At 40.0% G+C, this 16,856-nt stretch overlaps 2 pseudogenes; both read right to left on the reverse strand.

The window, feature by feature from the left end:
- Positions 1-4,347: 4,347 nt before the first annotated feature.
- Positions 4,348-5,629, reverse strand: LOC149251914 (L-aspartate oxidase 2-a, chloroplastic pseudogene; annotated as a pseudogene).
- A 1,136-nt stretch (positions 5,630-6,765) lies between these two features.
- On the reverse strand, positions 6,766-8,453 carry LOC149251915 (elongation factor G, chloroplastic pseudogene; annotated as a pseudogene).
- Between the last annotated feature and the right edge of the window lie 8,403 nt (positions 8,454-16,856).

Here is a 16,856-nt window from a genome sequence, read left to right on the forward strand (position 1 = left end):
CAAGACATAAAGCCACAAGAATTCCAAACAGTGCTGCAAAACCCTGGTCTTTCCTTTGCCAAAATGCTGAAGTAAAATGTACAATAAAGTCTCAAAGCCTCTTCCCCAAAGAGTCCAACCTCTCCAACCTCTGAAAATGATTGAGAAATTACATCATATAGACCATCCTAACCCCCTTTCCTTGCCTCTAGGGGTCGAGCTCATCATTCTAGGAGCTGTTTCAACCAATTCTAAACAAAGCACTACAATCTAGGCAGTCAAAACAACTTGCCTCTATAAGGTAGGAAACTGATTCATTCATTTAATTTTCACTTTTTAGTGAATGAATCTTCTAGAACAAGTAATAAAGTGCCAAAATTACATCATGTTTCATTAATTACATCAATAGGAGTGAAAAAATCCATCACAAGTCAAAACTGGTCAAACTGGCTTCGTTTCCTGAGCTGAAGATGAAAATTGTGCCAAAAAAACCCTGATGCGCCGCACGCCTGAGCCCTATGCACCGCACGCCTTTCCACCTCCTTTTGGGGCACTTCCTGGCATCCAAATTGAGCTCACGATAGTTCGTTGGAAAGGTCTGGATGTCTACTTTCCAACCCAAGTGTAATTTTCCAATTTGGTTTCCATTTGCCTCTCCAAAAGTTCATTCTCCCAATATTGCTTCCTGTGTGTCCAAAAAGGGGCAGTGAGGTCATTTTTTGCATGTTTTTTGACCTTTTGGAGACCTAAACCTTGATGAAATGCCTTGGCAATAGCTGAGCATGTATATTTCATCATGAAAAATCCAAAAATGCAAACCATTTGTGATTTGGACCTCCCAATCTTATGGGTCGCGCGCGGCGCGCTACGCGTTGAGCTGAAAAACCTGTTTTGCAAGCCAAAAATTTAAAATTGACAAAATTTTCTCCAAATTCCTTGAAATTTGGGCTGAAGGCGCCTCATCAAGTGCCATGTTCAGCCAAAGAATCTTCGGCCAAGATTCGAAGTCTATCCTCCCTTTTTCGACATTTTAGTGCCCTTCTGGTACATGCAGTTCTGTGGTAGAATCACTGTCTCGGTTGTATGATGTGTCGGTGTCCGTCTCCATGGTGTTACCAGTCTATGCCAATGATATGTTCAGCTCGTTGAAAATGAGAAATTGGTACCTTTATCTCCATTTCCAAGTGTATGAAATGAGAATTTGGTGCCTTTTGTTTCAATTGTCAAAATATGCCAAGTAGGAAGGGGTTGTGGTACATAGGGACAGTGGGTATAGGATTAGGGCATGTGAATTTAGGGGGTGGGAGAACTTAGGGAATAAGGAAATGAATGGACAAATGGAATAAGGGAGTGATGGAGGAATGATAAACTTGGTAGCAAAACTGTCAATCATAACCCTAGCACTGTTGCTTTGGAAATTATGAAGAAGTAGGGTTTGATTTCTTAAATAATCACCATTCATCAAACACCATGAAGTAAGCACCAAACTTGGATAAAAAAACAGAGATGGAGGCCCTACCTACTTGTACAAATGATGATCCAAGCATATTGGGCAATTTTGGAGAAAAATTTTGAAGATTTTGGGCTTGTTGGTTGTATGCGTCGCGCGCCTGCCCAACGCACCGCGTGCCGCTGATGCGTCATGCCAGTGTATTTTTACACTGTAAAAACTTGCTCAATGCGCCGCCAATGCGTCGTGTGCCACATAGTGAATTTTTCAGGAGGATTTCGGAGGCCTTCTCGGTGTCAAAATTAGGTGCAGGATAGCTCGTTGGAAAGTTCTTTGAGTCTACTTTCCAACCCAACCAGAATTTTTCAATTTGGAGTTCATTTGCCTTGTCAAAAATCAAATATCCCAAGACTGGTCAAAATGTGCCAAATGAGGCTGCCTCAAGGGAGAGTGCTGTTGCAGTCAACTTTTGAATGCCTTCCTCAACTCCAAATTGAGCTCATGATAGCACATTGTAAAGATATTTTTGTCTAGTTATCCTTTGACTCATCAAGAAAGTTATTTGGCCAACCAAGATAGGAGAAAACCTGATTTTCCCAAGGTCACTTCAGAGGTGCATCAATTCTCCCGAGGCGATTGTATTTTTGACATTTCTCTAAAACCATGACACCTGTGTAAAAATTGAGGGAGGTTTTCTTATTTGGCATGATTTGGACAAAAACCTCTCTCAGTTTTCCAAAATTCATCTTTTATTGCTCTGAAACATCTTTTGAGTGAAACTTATCCCGATGTGTGAAACAAGGAATTTTGTGGAAATGAAGCGAAATGAAGAGGATGAGGGGCTTGTAAATTCTTGGGGAAATTTTGGGAAGTAGGGAGGGATGTTAGGAAGTAGGGGAAAGTGGAATCTTAGAAATGGAGTGAGGGTAAGGGGTCCAAAAGGGAAAAACACAGGCCTAGCCTAGAAAATTGTCAAGTTGTGGCAAGAAACTAGGGTTTGTGGAAAAATGAGGAATTTGGGGAATCTCAGTGATGGGAAGTGTTTAATAAGGTACATTAATGATAGGGGAAGGTGTATGAACATTAGGATACAAATTTTTCTGATGATTTGACCCTCCAAGAGAATTTACCTCCAAAACCCTAGGAGAGGGAAATGAACCTTGCCTAGGCGCAACTGAAGCATGAACAAGGTGTAAAATGACCCAATGGAACCTGACATGATGAGAAAAACCCTATGAATGATGATAGACTCAGCTGAATGATGACATGGACCGACATTTGGACAACTTTAGAAGGAGTGAAAGCAAACCCTAGACCTAATGCCTAGTGACCAAATTTTGCTTGAAGACTCTTTGAAATGACAAAATTTGACCTTGACACTCTGAGACCACTTTGTAAGAGCATATTTGATCACTGGAGGAAGGCTGGAAAGACTGAAACTAACAGTAGCCATAAACATTTTCATCAAGCAGTCTTCAAGAAAATTGATCTTTAATCTACGCACATGAATGTGAAATTTCACCAGATGAAGAGCCGCGTCATTACCTCCCACATTTCTGAACACAGGCAAATTCTTTGACCAATCTACCTTGGGCATTTTATTAGGAAAACCTGGGATGTGATCTCGGCTCATGGGAGCGTATCTTCTTGCAATCTGATCCATCTTAAAAATGTCAAAGCTACTGACCTCTCTGCAGTGGAGTCACCATGAAGCACCGATTGCTGGATTCTTCAGTGAAAGGAGTCGCCAGGTGAATGATTTCAGTCGTCTTCCTATGTCTGATCATTTTTCACCATCAACAATCAGCTTTGGACTTGAGATATGTACTGGGGAAAAAAAATCTTCAAGCAAACCATTTTCGTCCCCAGCGGAGTTGCCACTATGTTAGCACCTAAATCTGCCTTAGGCTGAAGAAGGAAAAAATTAGGGTAACCACAAACCACGCTCAGTCTGGTAGCTAGCCCTACCAGAGCAAGAGAGGGCTCTCTCGAGTCACACTTAGCGAATGGATAAACAAAATGGTCTAAGATGACTTAAAATGGGAACTGATTTTAGGCTAATAAATAAATTTTAATGAGGGATATTTGATTTAATGATTAAGTTGTTGGGCTGTATGGTACAAAGGACAGCATGAGCAGAGATTTAACCAAAGGTACAGGATATTTCATAAGGTGAGATAAGCATGAGATTTTAGCAATCGAATTGAAACTAAATGGAGTGAAAATATTGTTTAAGAAAGATGAAAAGGGCATTAATGTATGAATCCTTTCCAGACAGAAGAAACACATAAAGACTGAACAATTCCTCAAGGCAGGGCAATGACTGAATTCTACCTTTCTCACTTAAAAGCATTCAGCTGAAAATGATTATGGATGAAATGCAAGACATCACAGGATACATATGAAACAGAGAGAAAAACACATGCCAAAACTCATACCACAAGAATCTTATAAATCAGAGCTGTACCATTTAATTATTTCTCTGTTAATCTGTACAGCCACACGCTGAGTTATTCCTCCACCGTTTCCCAGAACTCAGAACCCTTTACAAATGACTTTTTATGCAATAAATAAGCTCCACTATGAGAAAACAAATCGATCCAAATCGAGAGCTGTTACAACTAAAATCCTGAGGATATGAAATGAACCGTCCATCTGTTCTATAGACAGAACAGTGTTTCATTATTTCACTTGAAACTCTTTGATGACCAATAAAAAGGCGACAATTGTAGCTGCAGATCATAACTGAAGTGAAGAATAGGAAATCGAATCTTGTTTCTCTGCCCTGGTGGATGCCTCTGATTTAGATTTTGGCTTTTCGGTTTCTGACTTTTTGCCTTCCCTGTGCCTTTTTCACCGCTTGGTTCTCGACTTTTTCACCTTTTGTGTCATTCAAGGCCTTCTCCTTTATGCACTGCTTACAACAATACTGATGTGTTCAACGCTTTCTGTGCAAACACAAGTGCTTTCAAGTAATGAGTTGCTTGCAGGCCTATTGGCACCATGAAGTCCTGTACAGGCAACTTCACCAGCTACATATAGACCCATTATAGGTGTCTCTCCATGAAGTTTAGCTTGAACCCCACCACACATATAATGTGCAGCTGGCACTACAGGTATAGGACTTTCTGTTATGTCAAGGCCATACTTCGAACACTCAGCAGCAATATTTGGGAAATGATACAATGTTTCCTCCTTGGCTCTGTGACTTATATCCAATAGAACATATCTATCATTATGTTTCTTTAATTGATCGTCAATACTGCGTGCCACCACATCTCTAGGTGCAAGCTCTCCTTGGAATCATACTGTGGCATGAACCTTTCCATAGCTTGATTGTAAAGAATACCACCAGCCCCACAAATAGCTTCACTTATTAAAAATGCATTTTCTCGTGTAAGAGGTTTGATTGGTAGACCTTCATCAGCAAATGTTGTTGGATGAAATTGTACAAACTCCATATTTGAAATAACTGCAGATGCTCTATGTGCCATCGCAATACCATCACCAGTTGCAACACGAGGATTTGTGGTAGTAGGCTAAATATGTCCAGCCCCACCAGATGCAAGTAAAGTTACCCTTGAAATGAAGTGGACCACCTCATTAGTGCCGACGTTCAATGTGTCCACACTGTGACAATAAATATTTGATCCATCCTCAAATGTAAGCAAGTCTATAGCAACGTGATGCTCAAATGTGGTGATGTTGCGGTTATTAACAACAGCCTTCAACAGAGCTCGCTTAATCTCTCTTCCTGTCATATCTGCTGCACGAACAATACGGTTATGAGAATGCCCCCCCCCCCCCCTATCTAGCAAGATGTAAGCTACCATCTTCACCATGATCAAAGGATGCACCCATGGTGATCAACTCTTTAACTCTATCTGGGCCTTCTATGCATACCACCTTTACAGTCTCTTTATCACATAAGTATGCACCAGCAACAATAGTATCCCGAATGTGGTTCTCAATAGAATCTGAAGGAGCAAAAACTGCACTAACACCACCTTGTGCATAATTTGTATTACTCTCATGTGGTTTAGCTTTTGTGATGACTGCCACAAACCTATGTTTTGCAACTTTAAGGGCATATCTAAGACCAGCCACTCCACTACCAATGATAAAAAAAATCAAAATATTTAATTGAATTGGCACTTGACTTGGATACATGAACTGCCTTTGGGGATTTTCTCTCTTCATTGTCTATGGAGGCCTTGCAAAGTTGAGGGCTCTGAAGTCGCATATTTTCAAATATCCCCAATGTATATCTTTCAATCCTTTTCTTATTGGTGAAGTTCTCCAGCGATGTCTGGGATAGTAGTGAAAGTTGTTTTTGCATTTTATTCCTCCCTTTCAAATTGTGCATCAACCTCCTCTTCAGCTCTAACAATGGTTGTAGCAACACTGCTGCGCTGCTTGCTAACCCGTGTCAGCTTTGTTGCATGAACCAGGCGATCTGCCCGGTGGATAGTCTGAGCAGCCAGCTGACCACTATTTGATTGCTCCACCTGATATGGTGATAGTTGAGGACCGGAAGCTAAACGTGCTTTATGATAAGGCATCACTGGAACTAAGAATTTATAATTGATTTTGGGATCCATATTATCTCCATTGCTTTTTTGAGCCTTCTCGCGCTTGACTCTTTCCATCTGGCGCTGATGTAGGCGAGACCACTTTTGAAATATTTACCCTCATAGGACCCAATAGCTTTGAATAAAATGCTCCACTCGCTTCAAAATTGCCTCTCCTGAATCTGTCAAATAACCACTCATTGCCTTGAACTCTTTCTTGTACACCGCCATCAAATTTCTGGAGATGCGTTTGCCACTTTACAAAAGGGAAAAGGTCTCCAATATTTTAATGCAAAAGTCTGGGTCAAATCCACCACATATGTTCTTTGGATCGAATGCCAAAGTATGCAGTGACTGCCACCTAAGACATAACGCCACTTTCATTCAATTTGGATCACGAATACGCAGATGAATCGTTTTGCATTCAACATTCGGCAATTACATCCCTGTCATTTGCTAGTATGATGACATCTTTCATGTAACATCGGTGCTTTTCAATGTAATCCTTCGTTAAGATAACGTCCGGAAGATCAGTTTCTGGAAAGTATCGTTTCATTTTATTGTTTTGTAAATATAATCGCTCCAAATTGGATAGATTGGCCAAATTTGGCATTGGTCCCGTGAAGAGATTATGTTTGAGAGACAAATTAACTAATTGAGTCAAGTTTTCAAAATCGCTAGGCACCGATCCTGTTAGATCCCTTCCCAACAAATCTATTTCAGAAATTCTTATTTCCCTGGAGCTTTATCACAGCGAAGTCCATTTCACGGTATCAAATAGCAAGGGTCAGCAAAAATCCAATCTTTTATGTCGACTCTTCTTTCGATAGCGTTAAGAGCGTCAATATCTTGAGAATATGTTGGGTAGTCTGATTGAAGTCGCTGGTAATACTCGAAAGCGTTGATTATAGGAGGAAGGGTAGACTCACTTCCCTCAATCAAAGTAAAAACAACATTTGATGTAGCACCAGAGTGGATTGGAACCTCTTGAGCAAAATAATTTTGCACTGAAGTAATGGTTTCGGACACCTTTACACCATCTATCTCGACAAAAATGATCTCAATTTCAGACATAGCCACATTCTTGATCTCTGCAATCTTTGGGATGCTTTCTCTATAGTTTACTTTTAGGAGCACCGACATTAGCCTCGACCTTGAATTCTCTCTTCAAACGGTCAAAAATGATTTCAAGATGCAACTCCCCCATACCTTCAATAACATTTTGATTGCTCCCTTCATCTCTTGAGAAGTGAAAAGAAGGATCTTCCTGAGCAAGCTTGACAAGACCCATAGACATCTTGTCCACATCAGCTTTTGTTTTTGGTTCAATTGTGACTTTAATAACAAGTTCAGGAAATTCCATTCTCTCCAGCACAACTGGCTTATCAGGATCGCAAAGAGTCTCTCCTGTTATTGTATCTTTCAAACCAGCGAGTGCTACTATATCCCCTGTCACAGCAATCTTGACATCATCTCGACTAATTGCATGCATTCGTAATAAACGCCCAATTCTTTCTTTCTTCCCTTTGTTGGAATTAAGTACATATGATCCAGCTATGAGGATGCCAGAGTAAACTCGGACAAATGTAAGAGATCCTACAAAGGGATCTGTCATAATTTTAAAATCACGTCTGGCAAATGGTTCATCATGATTAGCACACCTTTCTAGGGTTACTTCTGGATCATCAAAATATGTTCCCTTCATTGGTGGCAAGTCAACAGGGGAAGGCAAATAATCCACAATAGTATCCAATAAAGGTTGCACACCCTTGTTCTTAAATGTTGAGCCACAAAGAACAGGAACAAAACTGATAGATATGGTGCCCTTTCTGATCAATCTCTTTATTGTTTTCTCGTCGGGTTCCTCTCCCTCGAGATATTTCTCCATCGCATCATCATCAAGTTCTACTGTGGTTTCAATCATTTGATTCCTATATTCTATGGCTAAATCTAGAAGGTCGGATGGAATATCCTCATACCTAAACTTCGCACCCAATTCCTCTCCAGACCACAACACAGCCTTCATTTTCACCAAATCAATAAGTCCCTGAAAATGTTCCTCCACCCCAATGGGAATTTCCAGAACAAGAGGTTTTGCCCCTAGGTTTGTTAATATCATGTCTCTTGTCCTGAAAAAGTTTGCTCCAAGTCGATCCATTTTGTTAACAAAACAAATTCTGGGAACACCATACATATCTGCTTGTCTCCATACAGTCTCTGACTACGGCTCAACACCAGCAACACTGTCAAATAGACAGATAGAAAGCGAAATCCAACTCGGAGAAGGTTTGGCAGAAAATTCACGTTACAGGCTTATGCGTTGCGCACTCTGAGTGCGTCGCGCCAGTGGTATTTTTGCACTGTGGCCGGGCTCCCAGTGCGTCACGCCTCCTCGTGTGTGCGCCGCATGCTAACAAAGTCGCCCAGACTGTCCTTCTAAAACGCATGTCCATCCCTCCAAACTTAAAACTCGACTTTCACTTGGATTTTCTAAATACTCTTGATGCAAATGAATGAATGGCTTTAAGAAATATCTTATATAGACATGGTTTAATCTTTGTTTCTTCAAAACCCATTGTTTACATTGTAGAACTTGGCCCTTTGACAACTTTGATACAAACTCTGTTTTACGATTTTTTTCATTTTTTATTTTTTTTTATAATGAGACTCTTTGTCTGCTTGCAGGGATGTTTAGCATGAAGTTTGGCAAGGTGGCTAGAGCCTGCAAAACCATTTCACATGTGCCTCCCATCCCTAAAATTCCCATGCTGATATTGCTATTGTTGAAATGCATTTGAATATCTTCTTTGCAGCCACAGAAGAGCTTAAACAACGTTGGACAATTTAAGAGGAGGAACAAAATGTGAACTGCCTGCAACTGTACATTTTCACCAACTTTCTTCCGTAAAATTTTAGACAAGCTTCTGTAAAATAATATTTGACCAAATTGTTCTCGTTCTATGCCTGGGTGACTCTTTCTTACAATTAAATTAATTGTAGAAATGACTTGCAATTTTATGCTCCTGCTTGGATTATCCAACATTATTTGATGAAGCTTTCTGAAGAGTGTAATCCACATCGCAAAATGAGGGTTGAGGCTGCACATGCAAAGCTGTAGAACTGAAAAATTACATATTTATTACAAGAAACAATTTTAACGATTTCTTCTTCAAAACAGGGTTTTGAAGAAGAAACATTCTCAGCTTTATTGGTGATGAAAATTGTGAAGTGAAAACTTATTAGGAACCTCCCTACTGGCATTGTTGGACATGGTTGAAGACCAAATCAACTAACCCTAGACCTAGGAGCTAAATTACTCTTTGTTGACTAAAATGGCATTTGATGGCTGCAAATGACGAGAAATGAACCTTGGTGAATTTGACTTTGACAGAGGGCTGACAAGACCGAGTCTAACATTGGCTCCAATTGGGATGGCAGCTCCAGCTCCTTGGAGGTGCCAAGAACTGCAGATATTTGGGTGAGCAGACAGTGCCTTCGTCCATTGGGCTATGGAGTCATTATTTTGACAAACCACACAAGACTCTGACTCATTTATTGACTGAAACTGGACTCAAACGACTCAATTGTAAATCTGAAATGACTGAAAAACTGATGTTAGGATATTCCGACACATAGGAAATAGTTAAGTACAACTTGGTCTAGTATAGAGTTAGGTATAGAGTTAGGTGAAGCGTGTTTCTTTACCATTGTACATTTTGTAACTTACAATCCGACGGTCACGATATGTAGTGATCCGACGGTTCATTCTCTCCTCGGTATTACCGACACTTGATTCGTGGCTTGACACCCGATTGCTCCATGATTTCTATTTAAAGCGCATGGAGGGTCATTTGTAGGGTAATCCGTGCATGAGAGAAGCATATGTAAATTTTCATTCTTTTATTAATAAATTGCCTGAAGTGGCCGCGTTGGCTCAGGCCATGGACTGTTTCCCTCTTTGAGGGTTTTAACCACGTCAAAAAATTGGTGTATTGATCTGCGATCTGGTTGTGAGCGGTGTCCTTTGGTGTTCTGTCTGAGGAACTTACCCTGTAAATTCCTACATGGTATCGGAGCTATTTGAGGGCCGCGTCCGTTGGTGATCCAAATCTGAAGCTGGTAGAACTGCATCCGACTGCTGTTTCCTAGATCTGCTGTTTTTGACTGCTTTCGGGCCGAGAGGACTGCTCTGTTGTGTTGGGAGCACCTGTTCCAGTGAGGAACCCCTTTCGTTTCACGCGAAAAGGTTTCTAGTAGCCCTAGCTGCGTCATTTTTAAGATCTGGAGGTATACAATGTTTATTTGCAGTTTACTGTTATTTTCTCTCTGCTTATTTCGGTTTCGGTTTATTTAGCCATAACTTCTTCATCCGGAAGCCGTTTTCAAAGCCGTTTTTTTTAAACCAGACTAATTTTTTGAGATCTATCCATTGGAACACTTATTCTTAGCATCTTTAGCTTCAGATTCCGTTGAAATGGAAAGTCAATACCAAGTTACCCTTGACAGCACCAACTACTTCAAATGGTTGTCCTACATTGAGGATTTACTTAGAAGTAAAGGTCTCTACCGAATAGCCTCAGGCCAAGAAAAGAAACCAAAGGATGAAGATAAGGCTGATAAATGGGAAAATAGGCAAGATCAAGCACGTGGATTGATAGGGATGTCTATTTCTCCAGATCTTAGATTCCATATTGCAGAACTTGATACTCCTGATGAAGCAATGAAACAAATCAATAAAGTTTTTGGGATTAAAAATGAACTTAGAGCCCATCAACTTGAAAATGAGTTACTTACATTGGACCCTAGTAATTTTTCTTGCATTAAATATTTCTTGTCCAAATTCAAGACCCTTAGATATCTCTTGGAAGGTGTTAAAGTTAAGAAAGAAGATAGTAACCTTATCTATTCCATTCTTACTAAGTTGGGACCAACCTACTCTGTGTTTGTTTCCACCTTCCATTCTACAAGAGAAGCCTTCATTTCTCAAGGAACAGACTACAAGCCCCCTTCCTTTGACTCTTTTTGTGATTCTTTAATAAGAGAACAAGAAAAAATCTTACACCTTGGTCTTCTTAATCTTGGAAACTCTTCCAAGAAAGCGTTAGCCGCCCAACAGCAACCAAATTAAAATAATCCTAAGAAGTCATATCCTAAAAAGAATGGTCCTAAACCAAACAAGGGTCCTAAGAAATTTCAGCCCCAAAATGAAAAATCATTTCAACAAAATGATAAAACAAATAAAAACAAAGGGAAGAAGACTGATAGACATTGCAATTTTTGTAATCGAGATGGCCACTTAGAATCAAAATGCTTTAAGAAGATGGAAGCCTTGGAAGCAGCAATGAAGAAGCATAACATCCATTTGGGGCAATCTTCAACTTCAACTTCATCTTTAGGAATGGCACTTTCTGCATGTGGTTGTCAAGCATCTCGGTCTGGCTATGCATTAAATGTATCTTCTTCTTCTCATTCTCATGAGTGGCTCATTGATTCTGGAGCTTCTTATCACATGGCCAAAAACAAAGCCATGTTTTCTTCTTTAAATGATTGTAACACCAAAAATATATATGTTGGTGATGATAGATCTCTTAGTGTTGTAGGGACTGGAACTGTTCATCTAGACAATGGTCAGTTTAATGATGTATTATGTGTTCCAACCTTATCCTGCAACCTTCTATCTGTATATTAGATAACTCATTCAGGTGAAGGTAAAATCGTTGAATTTTCACCTCATGATGTTGTAATCAAGGACCTAAGAGATCCTAAAAAGATTTTAGCTACTGGCATTGCTAATGATTCTACAAGGTTGTATAAGTTTCACAACTTTGGGTCATCAAATCTTCTCTCAGTATTTTTTGCTCATAACGATGAAGTGAGCAAACTTTGGCATGAGCGATTTGGTCACTTAAACTATCGCTCCCTTCAGCATCTATGTAAAGAAAATATGGTGACAGGTCTTCCTATGGTATCTTGCAGAGATGGTGTTTGTTCTGGATGTGTACTCGGAAAACATCATCGGGACAGTTTTGAAAAATGTGCCTCTTGGCACGCCTCAGCCCCTTTACAGATTGTGCATAGTGATTTATGTGGTCCACTTCCTGTTATTTCATTCTCTGGCTGCAAGTATTTCTTAACTTTCATTGATGATTTCTCCAGACGCACTTGGGTATACTTCTTAAGACTCAAGAGTGAAGTATTTAACACATTCTTGGCCTTCAAAGCCTTTGTTGAAAAACAATCTGGACATCAAATTCTTAAGCTAAGATCTGATAATGGCGGAGAATATGTTAAAAACACATTCATCAACTTTTGCACTGAGAATGGAATACAAATGCAACATACGGTTCCATATACTCCACAACAAAATGGTGTAGCTGAAAGAAAGAATCGCACCTTAAAGGAAATGGCTAATTGTATGCTACAATCTAAAGGACTTGGTCTTAGTTTTTGGGCAGAAGCAATTAACTGTGCAAATTACATAATAAATCACACTCCTACTAAGGCTTTAAAGAATATCACTCCAGAAGAAGCATGGAGCTCAATCAAACCAGATGTAAGTCACTTTCGTGTTTTTGGAAGTGAAGCGTGGGCCCATATTCCAGATGAAAAGCATAAAGCTTTAGAACCTAAGAGTGAAAAATGTACTTTTGTTGGATATTCTGAAGATGTCAAAGGCTATAGACTTATTCCATTTAAGTCCAAAAATGTTATCATTAGAAGAGATGTAAAATTTGATGAAAATATATCAGCCTGCGAGCCTAGTCCGGTAGTTGTGCCACCTCTCCCTATCTCTTCTACTTTTGAAAACATTTCTTCTTCAGATGATGAAAGTGAGGATGACAATCCTCCCCCACCATCTCAGGATCCTCCTTCAGCTCCTCAGCTTCCAAAATGGGTTCGTGCTACTCGAGATGCAGCAGGTGATCTTGCCGGTGATACTACAGATCAGCGACATACACATTCTCAGTTCGAGAGAGCCTCTTCTTTACTGGCTCAAGCTCCAGTAAATTATGATCCTGACACCTTTGCAGAAGCTTCAGGCCATCCAGATTGGGAAGCAGCTATGAATGAAGAATATCATTCATTGTTGGCAAATGATACATGGGATCTTGTTCCTTTACCAAAGGGACGAAAACTTGTTAGATGCAAATGGGTTTACAGAACCAAGTATGGACCAGATGGGAAAGTTGATAAACATAAAGCTTGTCTTATTGCTAAGGGTTTTTCATAAGTTGAAGGCATTGACTACACTGAAACCTTCTCCCCTATTGCCAAAATGAACTCTATCCGCCTTGTTCTTTCCCTTGCTGCCTCTTTCAAATGGGAAGTCCATCAGATGGATGTTAAATCTGCCTTCTTGCATGGGGACTTGCATGAAGAAATCTATATGGAACAATCCATTGGCTTCATACAAACAGACTCCAACCTTGTATGTCGACTTAAGAAATCCCTTTATGGTCTCAAGCAAGCTCCTCGGGCTTGGTATGCCAAAATGGATAGCTTTCTTTTAGAATCTGGCTTTTCTAGGTGTCATTCTGACAATACTGTCTACACCAAGAAAGTGGGCAACTCTCTTATCATCCTTGTTCTTTATGTTGATGATCTTATCCTTACTGGTAGTGATCCCAACCTTATAAACCATGTGAAGTCTAGCCTTAAAAGGAAATTTGAAATGACAGACTTAGGACACTTACACTATTTTCTCGGTCTTCAAGTCTTGCAATCCAAGGAGGGTATTTCCCTTTCCCAGTCCATGTATGCTTGTGATATTCTACGTCATTTTCACATGGAAGACTGTAAGCCAGCCCCTTCTCCCTTTCAGTCTGGAGTGAAACTTTCAGTCACTTGTACTTCTCCTGAAGTTGATGCTACCTTATACCGTCAACTTGTAGGAAAACTCTTGTATCTAACTCATACTCGTCCTGACCTTTCCTTTGCTGTTGGCCTTGTTACTCGGTTTATGAAAAACCCACGTGAAAGTCATTGGAAAGAAGCTAAAAGAATACTTCGTTATGTTCGAGGTACAGTTCAGTTCGGGATTCATTAGAGTGCCGAAGCAGCTCCTCTATTGGTTGGTTTCACTGATTCTGATTGGGCTGGTGACCCTGATGATCGGAAGTCTACTGCCGGTTATGTGTTCACTCTTGGTTCAGGACCTATTACATGGGCTTGTAAGAAACAAGCTGCCATTTCTCTTTCATCAGCAGAAGCAGAGTATCGTGGTGCCGTAGAAGCTAGTAAGGAAGCCTTGTGGCTTCGTCAGATCCTGTCAGAGTTTGGCTTTCAGCAGCAGCATCCGACTACACTTTGGTGTGATAATCAAAGTGCCAATCAGCTATGCAAAGATCCAGTCCAACATCAGTGCAATAAACACATTGAACTGCACATGCACTTCATCAGAAAGCTCATCCATGACCATGTTCTTGAAGTGCAATATTGTTCTACAGATGATCAAGTTGCAGACATCTTTACAAAGGCTCTCACAGAGGCGAAGTTCACTAAACTTCGATTTATGGTTGGAGTTCAGGAAGTTGTCACTAAGGGGGGATAGGCTCTAGTGCCTCATTCCTTCTCCTATTGTGTCATATTTGTAAATCCTTCAATCCTATCCCAAGTTGTTCTTAAGGGGGGATGTTAGGATATTCTGACACATAGGAAATAGTTAAGTACAACTTGGTCTAGTATAGAGTTAGGTATAGAGTTAGGTAAAGTGTGTTTCTTTACCATTGTACATTTTGTAACTTACAATCTGACGGTCACGATATGTAGTGATCCGACGGTTCATTCTCTCCTCGGTATTACTGACACTTGATCCGTGGCTTGACACCCGATTGCTCCATGATTTCTATTTAAAGTGCATGGAGGGTCATTTGTAGGGTAATCCGTGCATGAGAGAAGCATATGTAAATTTTCATTCTTTTATTAATAAATTGCCTGAAGTGGCCGCGTTGGCTCAGGCCGTGGACTGTTTCCCTCTTTGAGGGTTTTAACCACGTCAAAATACTAGTGTATTGATCTGCGATCTAGTTGTGAGCGGTGTCCTTTGGTGTTCTATCTGAGGAACTTACCCTGTAAATTCCTACAACTGACTCGACAAACTGTACTTAAAAACACTAAGACCTAAACTTAAAACTTAAAGCTGGGTGGCAATACTTGGCCACCCGTGTTTCTTACAAGGCAATATGCGATCAAACTATATCAAAATTCCAATGTAACCAATCAAGCAGATGCCTTCTTGCTTGATTCTCCTGATCAGATTTCCAGGTCAATAGTAGATACTTGTAACTGGGCATCCCAAAAGCTAATTGACCATGATCTCCTTCCTCACCAAATACTGCAACAATCACCTTCACTACTGGCTGCAACAAATTTTCCATTGGATCATGAAAAACATGAAGATTTGCTATTGCCACCTCCTTCTGAAGAAACAAGGTGTCCTTTGCTTCAAATTCTGATCTTCCTTCATCATGTACTTCAGTGAAAGTATGCTTCTGGGCTTTAAAAAACTCTGAACAGGTAGATGAGAAGATATCTTCTTGGAAAAACATTTCAACACATGAAACATATGAAGAAGAATTTGAGCGGAAATCCGGAATGTTTTGATCTTCTGTGGTGTGAATGTACTGTAGGTCATTTTCAAATGATATGATAGCCAAGTTTTCATGTTCCTTATTACATTCATTAATCATAAGAAGAGAAACTTCATATGATTCTTGAAGCGCACAAATGATATTTCTACCATCTACTAAAGATTCATCCAAAGGAACTTTTTCACCTACTTGAACGAAGATATCCTCTTATGGTTCATGAATTCACTGAATTACCTTGGTAGGAAGGCTGTGTTCTGATGAGATGAGGGCAGTTAGGCCTGTAACTCTGTCTTTTTCATTTGAGGCAGCCTCAATAATGCAATTCTCTTCTGTGAGATCTGGAACAACATATTTTTCCTCATCACAATCCGTCTCTCGATCTGGTTTATCATCATCATTTTCTGAGATTGGAACATCATTTTCCTGCGTATCCTCTTTTATTTCAACTAGATCTGAAATAGGACTTCCTTTTTCATCATTTTCAGTCATGTGGAAATCTTTAACCTGTTGATTTTGATCCTGCTTCAAAGTTTCCTATAAGAGTTCTGTAGACTGCTGAAACGGATTTTCATACAATGCTTATGTCCATAAAATTATCATCCTCATAGTATTTTTCAAGGCTCTCAATAAAACTATAAGCATGCTTGCAACAATCCTGAACTAAATTTAGTGATGGATAAGATTCTTTATACTTCTCAAAGAATATTGAATGAAAATCCTTTAGACAATAGATGGAAGCATGTGGCAAACTTTCATACCAAGATCGGGCTTCGTCTTCCAGAGTAGCCATAAACATTTTCATCAAGCAGTCTTCACAAAAATTGATCTTTAATCTACGCACATGAATGTGAAATTTCACCAGATGAAGAGCAGTGTCATTACCTCCCACATTTATGAACACAGGCAAATTCTTTGACCAATCTACCTTGGGCATTTTATTCGAAAAACCTGGGATGTGATCTCGACTCATGGGAGCGTATCTTCTTGCAATCCGATCCATCTTAAAAATGTCAAAGCTACTGACCTCTCTGCAGTGGAGTCACCATGAAGCACCGGTTGCTAGATTCTTCAGTGAAAGGAGTCGCCAGGTGAATGATTTCAGCCGTCTTCTTATGTCTGATCGTTGTTCACCATCAACAATCAGCTTTGGACTTGAGATATGTACTAGGGCAAAACAATCTTCAAGAAAACCATTTTCGTCCCCAGCGGAGTCGCCATTATGTTAGCACCTAAATCTGCCTTAGGCTAAAGAAGGAAAAAATTAGG

The sequence above is a fragment of the Pinus tabuliformis genome, chromosome 7 (genome assembly GCF_031772625.1).
Source record: "Pinus tabuliformis cultivar Carrire ecotype Pingquan chromosome 7, CPIR1, whole genome shotgun sequence".
NCBI lineage: Eukaryota > Viridiplantae > Streptophyta > Pinopsida > Pinales > Pinaceae > Pinus > Pinus tabuliformis.